This window comes from Jaculus jaculus, chromosome 5 (assembly GCF_020740685.1).
Source record: "Jaculus jaculus isolate mJacJac1 chromosome 5, mJacJac1.mat.Y.cur, whole genome shotgun sequence".
NCBI lineage: Eukaryota > Metazoa > Chordata > Mammalia > Rodentia > Dipodidae > Jaculus > Jaculus jaculus.
In genome coordinates this window covers 100,621,082-100,633,916 of record NC_059106.1, presented here as the reverse complement: position 1 = coordinate 100,633,916, position 12,835 = coordinate 100,621,082, and the positions used below count along the sequence as shown (strand labels likewise).

Here is a 12,835-nt window from a genome sequence, read left to right as displayed (position 1 = left end):
ACAGTCTATTCACCCTAGATAAGAAACCAATAATGAATCAAAGAAACAATTCTACCCAAGTCTAGCTTAATGAATCGATAAGTTTACTAAGGTATTACTAAGGATGAGGTTATTATCAAAAAGCCCACCCCAGGGCTGGAGAGATTGCACCACAGTTAAGGTACTTGCCTCAGAGCCTTACAACTAGGGTTCAATTCCCCAGTACCCATGTAAAGCCAGATGCACGAAGTGGCACATACATTTGGAATTCACTTGTAGTGGCGGGAGGCCGCCCTGGTGCACCCATTCACTCTGTCTCTCTTCTATTTCTCTCTCTCCTTGTAAATAATAAATGCTCTTATTTATTTTTTAAATAGTTTATTCATTTATTTACTTGAGAGAGAAAGAATGGGCACCTTGTGCATCTGGCTTACATGGGTTCTGGGGAGTCAACCATGGGCCCTTAGGCTTTGAAGGCAAGTAACTTAACTAAGCCATCACTTCAGCCCTAAATATTTTTTTTAAGTCCATAGATATATACACACTACCACCACCACCACCACCAGTTCATACTCTATGTATAGCTTTATGGAGAGGTCTTGTGAATCCTGCTACAGGGAGTTCCTGAGACTTGTGAGGTATTTATACTCTTCCTGAGCCTTAATGTGCTTAATGAGCATATGTTTCAATTTGGACCTTCCTAAGGAATTTTCCTCCAGAATGAGATGTTACAACAACACTGAAGATATTTCTCCATCTGAGTAGCTATGGCATCACTAGATATTTACATACTTACCTAGTAGGGGAGACACAATGACTCTGCAATTTATCCAAATGCAGAAAATTTGACTACATAATTTGTGGTAGCAGGGGATGTATCATACTCTCACTCTCCCCTAAAAAAAGAAACAGGAAAGATACTTATTCTACAAATATTTAAATATATTTGTCATATTTCTGGTTTTAAAAAGCTTGAAGGAAAAGAATAAATAAATGGCATCAAAATAGAAGGTAGGGGATGGAAGTGATGGCTTAGCAGTTAAGGCATTTGCCTACAAAGCCAAAGCACCCAAGTTCAATTCCCCAGCACCATATTAGCCAGATACACAAGGGGATGCACGTGTGTAGAGTTCACCTGAAGTGGCCGAAAGCCCTGGCACACCCATTCTCTGTCTCTCCCTCTTTCTCTCTGTCAAATAAATAAATAAATAAAAATTAAATTATAAAAATAGAACAGAGACTAGTTGGAAAGAAAGGATTCAATGGAGGGAGGATATGGAGGATAGACCAAAAGGAGGGGATTATGATCAGGGTACATTGGCTATATTTATGAGAATTGTTGATAAAATATTGAAAACTAAATAAATGAATTGAGTTATATCTTTTTATTTTAATTTCTCAATTTTGTTATTGATTTATGAAAATATGGCAGGTCTTTATATCTTGAGTTATATCCAAAATTATCTGTTTATATTTTAGTATTGTTTCTGTAGCTTGTTATAGTTTTGTATGTAAATCACTGTAAATTCATAGTTTTTCACTCTGTTTCTGTGTGTGTGTATGTGTGTGTGTGTGTGTTCACACTTGTCCATGTGTCCCATCATATTGTTTGTTTATCTGTTTGTAACAGAGTCTGGCTATGTGGCCTAAAACTCATAATCCTCCCTCAGCCTCCCAAGTGCTGGGATAGGCATCCATCACTGTGCTGGCTTTATTGTTTTGTTTGGTTGGTTGCTGTAACATTGACAACTTGTGTAAAGGATAAGTCTCAAGTGTACCACTGAACATTGCTTGCTTTAAATTACCAGATTTTTGTCGAGTTACGAAAATGCACTAGGAAGTTTCACACAATTTTCTATCCAATCATAATGTTTAAGAACTTTTCCTATATGTTTTGAGATTTTTTTTTTTCTAATTTGTAATTATACTGAACTTTATTAATAGATTTTTTCCAATGTTAAATATAGTTGCATAACTGGAATAAATTGAACTTGATCATGATGAAATGATGTCTTATGTACATTATTGAAATTTTTGATACTGTTTGAGATTTTTACCTATTTTTAAAATATAAACCTATATGTTATTATACTTTTTATTACACTTTAAATCATTTTTAGAATGAAGTATATTGGAAATCTTTTTCTTACTTTTTATTTTCTGAAAAAAACTAATATTGAAACTTTGTAGGGTTTCTGTGAGTGTGTGTGTGTATGTGTGTGTGTGTGTCTGTGTCTGTGTGTGTGTCTGTGCATGTGTGTGTGTGTGTGTGTGTGTACTCCAAAGAACAACATTGGGTGTTGTTTCTCCAGTATTCCACCCACTTTTTGTGAGACAAGCTCTCCCACTGGCCTGGAGCTTGCTAACAAGGCTAACCTGGCTGTACATTAAGACCCAGAGGTACTCCTGTTTTTGTTTTCCTAGCCCTGAAATTACAAGGGTGTATCACCACATCCAATATTTTTATATGGGTCCTTGAGCTATCTCCCTACCTCATAGTTTGTTTCTTTCTTTATTTTTTTTTTTATTTTTTTGGTTTTTCGAGGTAGGGTCTCACTCTGGTCCAGGCTGACCTGGAATTAACTCTGTCATCTCAGGGTGGCCTTGAACTCATGGCAATCCTACCTCTGCCTCCCGAGTGCTGAGTTTGTTTCTTTTTAATTGAGCTGAGTAGATGGCATTAGAATTCTCTAGAGGAACAAAATCCATAATATATGCACACAAATTGATTGAATTGTCTTATACAATAGAGGACTAGGTAATCTGACAATAGCAGAATATATGCTTAAGATGCAGAGAAAATCTTGTAGCTGCTCAGTCAAAGAAGTTGGTAGCTCAACACAAATGAAGAGGGGGTTATTTATGCCAGCTCTGTCTTATGCTGAAGGCCTGGAAGCTCCCTGGAGAGTCACTGTTGTGAGCCCCTATAGGGAGGCTGAAGCACCTGGAGCCTGATGTCCATGGACAATGGCATCAGCAGTAGATGCTCTTACTCAAAAAGCCTGAAGTTGTGTGTTCTGGCTGGACTTCTCTTCCACTTTTATTCCATCCATGCTTCCAGTGTGCTGGATGCTGCTTCCCTCTGGGACTGCCCCACAAATCCTCTTTGAAGACACCTGCATAGACACATCCAGGGGTGTGCTTTACTAATTCTAGGCATCAACTCCACTGAGCTGACAATCTAAATGTCTGGGGAACATTGCCCATCAGATTTAGAAGAACTCAAGTTCAGTTTTGCAGACCTGCCATGACTTTGACAAAAGGAAAGCTTGATCACCTCCCAGAGTCCCAGAGTTGCCTGAGTAATCTTACCAGAAAAGGTAGCTCTAGAGAACTGGCAACGGATTGGAGTTATGTAAATATGGATTCGAGAGATAGACAAAGTGATTGTTTAACCTCCTCCCTTCTATTCCTTTCATGTATGTGCTGTTGTCCTTAAGGGGATGAAATGGATGGCAAACAGATTATATCTACACCCCTAGAATGTAAGATGAAAAAATCCAAAAAGAGATATTCATGAGATTATGAAAAACAGCAAGAATGATTGTTGTCTATGGTCATATTGCTCAAAACTATATACCCATCTAAGCTGGGGACAGTGAGAGACTAAGGATAGGCAGCCAGATCGCATAAGGAGTTGGGGCATAGCTGCCCTGGCCGTTCCTCATCTAGCACAGCAGTTCAAACTGCCCTCTTCTAAAGTTTTTTCATGAAAAAAAAATGAAATTGAAACAATGTTAGGATTTTCAGTATATATCTAAAAATACAAAGCAGTCTAGATTCAATTTCTTTCTAAAAAGAACTTAAAAAAACTAACTTCAGGTTCAACACAGCTAGAGCCCAGTCACCTTGCTGTATCAGAAGGTTGCAAGCACAGGTGTAATTCTCATTCAGATTTTATTTTCTCTGGGTACCAGCAGGGTAAAGGAGATCTGAAGGCAGGGTAAAGAAATGCCAGGGCATCAGTAAACCTAGCTAGTCTGATTATAGCTTGTTGCAGTCAGCTTCATGTTGCTGGCAGAAAACACCCACCTAAAAGCAGCTTGTAGGAGGAAAGGGTTTATTTTGGTTTACAGACTTGAGGGGAAGCTCCATGTTAGCAGGGGAAAGTGATGGCATGAACAGAGGGTGGACATCACCTCCTAGCCACCATCAGATGAACAGCAGCAGCAGAAGTGTGTGCCAAACAGTGGCAAGGTAAAGCTGGCTATAATACCCATAAGCCCATACCCAACAATACATCATCTTCAGAAGAATTTAGTTCCCAAATTGCCACCAGCTAGCGACCTAGTAGTCAGAATACATATGTTTATGGGGGACACCTGAATCAGGCCACCACACAGTTTCTCACTCTTGGTCTCTGATAGTTTCTAAGGATATACTAGGTGACTGGAAGGCAGGGATCTAAAGAAGCATCTCTTGTCATCTACCTTCAACACAGGCTCATAGAGTGGGACATAGTTCCCAAAACAGGAACTGAGATTCTTTTGTCCTCAAAGCCTAAAGGAGGCTTCTAGCCTTTCTCTGCTCCACTGCTTTACTGTCCTATGAATTACAATAGAGAACAATTTTCCACTTTTTCTGGTTCCCTAGGAAAGCAAATGCCTTAATGTTCAAGGCTACAATTACAAGGATCACATGGTAAGATGCTGTGGTGGTTGATCAAGTGTCCCCCATAAACTTAGGTATTCTGAATGCTAGGAATCCAGCTGATGGTACTTTGGAAACTAAAGCCTCCTGGAGGCAGTGTTTTATTGGGTTCAGGCTTATGGGTCAGTTTCCCCTTGCTAGTGTTTGGTACACTCTCTGATTGCTGTTGTCGATCTGATACTAGTGAGGAGGTGATGGCTACCCTCTGCTCATGCTGTCAATTTCCCTTGCCATCATGGAGCTTCCCCTCAAGTCTGTAAGCCAAAATAAACCTTTTTCCCACAAGCTGCTCCTAGTGGGATGATTTCTACCAGCAATGCAAACCTGACTGCAACAGATGCTTGGTTTTCTGTTATATCTTTTCTTGTTCTTGGTAAAATAACTTATATTAATAGAGTGCCATGTGTTGTTTAGTAATGTTACAAGCTGGCTGTGAGTTTGGGAACAAATGTACCTCTGCCTCAGATCAAACCTGATTTAAATTAATTCTTATGTCTCTCAAGATTTTTTTCTCTTGAAACTTACTGACCCTCTGACTCAATGACAAAGAAAGGAAAGAACAGCAGCACAAGATAACATGAATCTGTATTTTTTTTCTCTTGCCCTTGACAGCTCTCTATCAAGTCATAGAAGTTCCATTATTCCTTACTAGAATATAATTTTTTTCTAGACAGAAGAATGAAATGGGTACAAGCTCCTTAAAGTACAAAAGACAACCACCTGGCTTACCTAAGTATAATTATACGAGGTTTAAACAGGTGATCCTAACTTGTTAGAGGATGTTATGTCATTCAGAGTTTAAATTTATATCACCAGGATTCAAGATGTCAAGGTTAAGATTTCAGCATACTGATGTTAACTGGTTTTAAAGTGCTTAATCAAGTTAACAATGTTCCTCTAGCTGTTAAGCTTTTAACAACTAGAAGAACTAAGACTTAAGAACTTCCTGCCTTGTTCATACTAATTCTGCCAAACGGTCATTACTGGGTTTTCAATCATTGTGACTTTTTTGTGACTAAAGAGACTTCCACGTCCTGAGGTAACATTTTAAAGGCCCTGTGATGGTTAAGTTTTGTGTCAACTTGATCTATTTAGGAATCCACAGACATTCCTCATAAGTGGGTCTCTGAGGTTGTTTCTAGGAAGGATTAACTAAAAGAGCAAGTCCTTCCCCCAGGTTGAGTCCTTCCCCCAGAGTGGGTGGCTCCTCTCAGAGTGGGATGAGGGGACTTTATCTAAGGAAGGCCCCTGTTCCCACCTTGCTGCCTGTGCTGCTTGCTGCTTTCCAGTATGGACTGAAAACCAGCAGCTCTCCATTAAGCCTCAAAGGCCTTCAATACTGGATTGGGACTGCAGAGGCATCCAGCCTCATGGACTTAGCAGCTAACAGGTTCCTCCACTCTCAGGCCTGCAAAAGTGCTATTGTTGGACTGCATAAGCTAATTCAACAAATTCCCTTTTAAAATTCATTTTATTGGTCTGTTCCTCTAGAAAACCCTGACTAATACAGGCCCCAATTATCAGTTCCTAAATCAAAACTACTCTATTCTTAAATATTTATTTTAATTTATTTGGAGAGTGAAAGAAAGAAGAAGGGAGAGAGAGAGAGAGAGAGAGAGAGAACAGGACACCAGAGCCTCTAACAAACGAACTCCAGACTCATGAGCCACCTTGTGCATCTGGCTTTATGTGAACACTGAAGAATAATTGAACTGAGGCCCTTAGGTTTTACAGGCAAGTGCCCTAACTGTTGAGCCATCTCTTGCCGCCTACCCTAAGTTTCAGCAAGAAAACCTGTTATGTATAAACATATTGGTGCCATTTAGACATTAGCTGTTAAATATCTTACCTAGCTTTCAGCTGTTTTAACATTTATGAGTAAAACGTAAAATTGCTTTATGTTAATCAAAATGTTTCTATATCAGATAAATTGCTATACAGTTTTCTTTCAGGATTAAACAAAGAGCATCACTTGTCTAGCTGTGTTCTCTCTTTCAAAGAAAATTTATAAAAGGGTATATTTATCACAGGTTATATTTTAGTTTAGCAATCACCAGGTTCTACTCTACTCTTAAGCTATATAAAACCAAACATTTTTAGCCACAAAGTTACTTGAGTAATTTTCTCAGTTCTGATATCTCAAGCTTATTGCTGAAAAGTAAATTAACTCTCAAGAAATATCCCCTACTTCAGGCCACAGCCTCATGCTCAAATAATGATCTTCACCTGAGAAAATGATCTTGAGCTCTACTGTTTATGCTTCCAGCCTTCCTTGGGTAATTGACACCACACATACAATTTTTAGATAAAATCGAATGATTAGATTTATTGACTAAAATTACACCAGGGCTATTAACATGTTCTATCTTCACTTACAGCTAGCACTTAGTTACTTAAATAATAAGTAATAAGACACAGCTTCTTTTTATGTTCTAGACATGGCTTACAATGTCACCATGTTTGGCAGAATGACTTTGAGCTTTTATGTCATTCTTTAAGTAGATCTGTTTGGCTAACAAGTTGTGCTCTATATCCACACTTGTCCTCAAGACTATCCTTCTCAGTGCTTAATAACCACATGTAGAAGCCAAAGTCAATTGGAGACACTGGAGCTAAAAGGAAAAGCAGTATTTTGGTTCCTGCTCCTAATCAAGAAGGGGACAGGAGACAAGATACTCAGTGTCCTACAACTCTGGTAAGCCACCTGTCTTCTTAATCAGGGAGGACACAGAGATCCAGAGATTGAACTCTAAATCAGTAGTATACAGTCTGCAAGAGGAGAGTCACAACAAAAGAAAGCTTCCAGAGGAAGCCACAAGGTGGGCAAGGCCTTGAGTTATCCTAGCAGAAGACAATCAGAGAGCTCCTCCCACAACCCAAAGTCACTCCTACTGAGCCACTAAAGACCTACAAAAATACAATATATAGTTAAAATTTGGCTGACTACATGGTCTTAAACACCAAGCAAGAGAGTATAGCAAAAGTGTTATAGAGGGGGCTGGAGGAATGACTTAGCAGTTAAGGCATTGCCTGCAAAGTCAAAGGACCCAGATTCAATTCCCCAGGACCCACGTAAGTCAGATGTACAAGGTGGCACATGTGTCTGGAGTTTGTTTGCAGTGGCTGAAGGCCCTGGAGTGCCCATTCTCTCTCTCTCTCCCTCTTTTTCTCCCTCTCTTTCTCTCTCAAATAAATAAAATATATTTTTAAAAGTGTTATAGAGGACTTCTGGGTAAGGTGGCAGCATAATAGTCATGCCAAAGTAGTCTAGGGAAAGAAATAAGCAGAAAAACCAGCAAAATATACCCTCCTATGGAAAAGCGAAGATGTATAAGGAATTACAACCACAGAAGAGAAGCTAGAAAGAGTCAGGTCTTCTAACAAGCAGGAAAACAGCCAGAATCCCTCTGAGGCACCAGGAGTCCCAATCCACATGCCCACCCAGGTGGTGCAGAAACAGAAACAAGGTGAAGGGATTTTCCACTCATACCAGCCTCCTCATAAAGTCAAGAAATATGAAGGAGAAGACAGTAGGGACAAGCTGAGCAGCTGCTGAAGGAGAACACAAAAGTGACCAACAGAAAAGCTCCTGTACAATTCCAGGCATCCTGCACAGCCTTCCATCCCCCAACCACCAGTGCAGTGAACCACCTGAAAATTCATCCAACCCTGGCTCATGGTATCCAGCACAGCCAATCAGAACACCAGATCCAGTGACCCAAGTAGCCTAACCAAGTCTACAGTGCCAGAGAGAGAGAGATATTGAGGTGGGCACTCAGCATTAGTGAGATTGAAAACTACCCCAAAAATCAACAGGATCTACTTACAGAAAGTCAGGTACATATGCCTGCACTGGAAATGTTAATCTCACCATCCATGTCAGGGCAGGTTATGTTCTACATTTCATTGTTATATTCTTGGTGGGCTTTACAATTCTCAAATAAGATTAGATAGATAGATGGAAATATAGACATAGACATAGAGATGGATGGATGGATGGATGGATGGATAGATAGATAGATAGATAGATAGATAGATAGATAGATAGATGATATGAAATAATCCTTTAATGTTTCCTGATTTATAAGGCCATTGTCTTTTTCTTATGTAATTTTTGGAGGCAGGGTCTGACTAACCCTCAGGCTGACCTGGAACCCATTTCAGATGAGAAACATCAGCCTCCCATCTGACAGGATTAAGGGCATGGGGCAACACACACCCTTAGGAACTTTGGCTTTATTAGATTATCTGTTTGCTTTAATCCTTACTCTTGCATAAATACTCTGTGATGGTTTTGTTTGAATGTATATTTTGCTCAGTTGAAATTTAGGAATTGTCAGTAATTTGCTTCACCCAGCCTACTAAATTACTTGAATAGCAGGCAAACTCAACCCTGAGGGTCACGTCCACTGATACTCTAAAAGTATAAGAGCTACACCTGGCACCTTAAAGTCCTACCCTGAAGATATATAAAGTCAGACTTACAGGGCTAAGAACACTGCATATAATTAGAAAACACAAGAATCAAATTAACTCAATATGCAAAAATCTCTACATTATATAAGAAACACAAAAAAATCAAGACAATATAATTTCACCAAAATTATAAATCCATCAAAAATGACCTCCAGTAAGATAGTTTTAGATGAAAAGCATGATAAAGATTTTTAAAAAATGATTATATCTATGCTCAAAGAAATCAAAGGGATCAAAGAAGAAAACAAACTCCTGAAGGAATCCCACAAGAACACAGGAAACCAACTTAATGATATAAATATAAAACCTGAATAAGGAAATAGAAATAATGAAAAATACCAATCAGAAATACTAGAAATGAAAAACAGGGCAAGTTAAATAGAAAACTCTGGAGAAAGTCTCACCAGTAGACTGGATCAAGGAGAGAACAGAATATCTAAAGATCTGATACAGTCCAACAAAGAGAAAGACAAACTTATAGGAAGGCATGAATGGAAATTTCAATATATTTGGGACACTATGAGGAGATCAAACATAAGAATTCAGGATATAGTACAAGGAGAAGAATTTCACAGCCAAGGCATAGTAGGTATTTTCAACAAAATCATGGGAGATAACCCCCCCCCAAAGGGAAAGAGATGCCAATACAGATACAGGAAGTCTTTAGAATGACAAACAGACTAAATCAGGAAAGAACCCACCACCACATTGTAATTAAACTGTAAAATAAACAAACCCAATAAAATGTATTGAAAACAGAGAGAAAAATCAAGTCACATATAAAGACAAACCCATCAGGATAACAGGATTTTAGGTAGCACAATCTTTAAAAGCCAAAAGGGCTTGCAATGATGTATTTGAAGTTATGACAGAAAACAATTGTCAACCAAAGTTATTTATCAAGCAGAGCTATTCATCCAAATTGACAGAGAAATAATGACATCCTACAACAAGAACAGGCTAAAGGAATATGTGGACACTAAAGCAGCTCTATAGAAAATACTTGAAAGGATCCTCCATGCTGAAGAGGAAGAAAAGTGCACACATAAGGAAATGGGAAAAAATAAGCCATACTCAAATAATAGTTAATACAAGAGAATAAAGGAAAAAACTGGAAGAACTACAAAACAGGAAGACTATAAATGTACACCTTTCAATAAGAACTCAGTATCAGTGGCCTTAATGCCCCAACCAAAAGACACAGGTTTGCAGGCTGTGTTAAAAAGCAGGATCCTTCTATTTGTTACTTCCAAGAAATTCAACTTGCCATAAAAGAAAGGATAGAAAATGGTATTTCAAGCAAATGGGCCTACAAAACAGTAAAGTGTTGATATCCTAATATGTGACAGGGTAGACTTCAAACAAACAGGAAAGATAAAGAAGGTTACTTTCTGTTGATTACAGGAACTGCTCAACAGGAGGACTTTACAATTTTAAACATATATGTACCTAACATAGGGACTCCCAATTTCATCAAACAAACACTGCTAGAACTAAGGGCACAGATAACACCAAACATAAATTTAGTGGATGACTTAAGTACTCTATTCTTATCAATTGACAGGCCATCCCAGCTAAAATAAACAAGAGAAGCTTCTGGATTAAATGAGGTCATAGAACAAATGGACCTAACAGATATCTACAGAACATTTCATCCAAATACTGCAGAGTACACATTCCTTTCAGCAGTACATGAAATAATCTCTAAAATAGACCATATATTAGGACATAAACCAAACCTTAACAAATACAGGAAATCTGAAATAGTTCCTTGCATTATATCTGATCACAAAAAGATTAAAGTACAAATCAACAGCAAGAAAAGCTATAGCGCATACATAAAATCATGGAATCTAAATAATACACTACTAAATAATGAATGGGTCAATGAAGAAATCAAGAAGGGAATAAAAAAAATCATAGGCCCAGATACCCTGCACCAGAGGGTGCACATAGCATGGAGTGAGTAGGTTAAATCCATGTTCTCTGGCTTGTCCCAGTTCCCTGGTCCCAGTAGGCCCCCCACAGCTGGCTTGGGGCTACTTAGACAGGGTGATCTTGCTGCAGAAGCAGGCCCCTTATTCTGACTTCCTAATTGAAGTGCCCCTGGGTCCCCAACCCTCAGATACCATGCGCTAGTGAGTGCGTGTGGCATGGAGTGAGTAGGTCAGATCCCTATTCCTTGGCTCCTCCCAGTTTCTTGGCCCCAATAGATCCCTCTATGCCTGGCTTGGGGAGGCCTGGTCCCTGGGTGGGGGCTGTGGAAGTAGGCCTTTTGCTATGGTTTCCTGACTGGCCCCTGTGTACTAACATCCCTATTCCTCTGAGTCAGAGGGTGCATGGGCCACTGTAGGAGCTGGCCTTTTGCCTCTGGCTCTCCAGATTCTGGCTGCTGGTTTACCAACCGGTGATACCCAGGTGCTGAAGAGTACTTGCAAATGGAGTGAATAGGCCAGAGCTCCCAGTTCCCTGGGTACCTTTGATGGACCTGAAATCTCCACAATCTGTGCATCTGTGGTTATAATCCCATCATACACCTGTACATCATTCTACTTAACATTGAAAACAGAACACCCTCTGAAGATCCTACAAGGACAAAGACTTGCTTCCTCCTTAATAGAATAAAGCATCTTCCCAAGATAGGTAGACCACAATGCAAAAAAGCCAATAAAGTCAGAAAATTGAGAGATATCCACCAAAGATGCCTAGTCCCACAATGGAAGCCTCCAATGAAATCACAGAGAAATCAACAGAAATTCAATCTCAAAATGAAAACACAACAATCAATGAGACCCTGATCAAAAGCATTGCTGATCTGGAAGCAAACCATCAAAAACTGAACAATTGTATCAATGAAATTGAGCAGAATCACCACCTAGAGTAGTAGGCTTAAGTTGATTGAAGACAACATTAGAATCCTCAAAAGGGATATGAATGAATTGAAGGTGAATCAAGAAATTGGAGATCTCAATAACCGATTGATTAAGCTTAATGAAGACTTGATCAAACGTAAGAATCAATTCCAGGAAGCATCAAAAACATCAGAACTCAAACTGAAATTGTACCTCAAAAAAGAGATGGACTCGATGCAAAATAACACAACAGAAAACAAAAATCAAATAGAGTTTATAAAAATCTCTCCAGATCCCACATAAGCCAGATGCACATGGTGGCACATGCAGCTGGAGTTCATTTGCAGTAGCTATAAGCCCTGACATGCCCATTCTCTCTCTCTCATAAAAAAAATAAAAATAAAATATTAAAAAATATATAAATAAATTAAAAATTTGTTTAAAAATGTGCTAAGGAGCTAAATAGAGAGTTCTCAAAAGAAGAAATACAAATGGCATATAAGCATCAAAAAAAGTGTTCTACATCCTTAGCCATCAGGGAAATGCAAATTAAAACTACTTTGAGATTCCATCTCACTCCTGTCAGGATGGCTTTCATCAAGAAAACAAATGATGATAAATGTTGGTGAGGATGTGGGAAAAGGGGAACCCTTCTACACTATTGGTCAGAATGTAGTCTGGTACAGCCATTGTGGAAACCAGTGTGGAGGTTCTTGAGACAGCTAAAAGTAGATTTACCATATTATTGGGCTATAACATATATCTTAATGACTCTTCTCACTACCTTAGAGACACTTGCACAACCATGTTTATTGCTGCCCTATTCATAATAGATAGGAAATGGAACCAGCCTAGATATCCCTCAATAGATGAATGGA

General features: G+C 38.9%; 1 pseudogene; it reads left to right on the top strand.

Moving 5' to 3' along the window:
* The first annotated feature begins 767 nt into the window (after nt 1–767).
* LOC123461010 lies at nt 768–878 on the top strand (annotated as a pseudogene).
* The last annotated feature ends 11,957 nt before the right edge of the window (nt 879–12,835 follow it).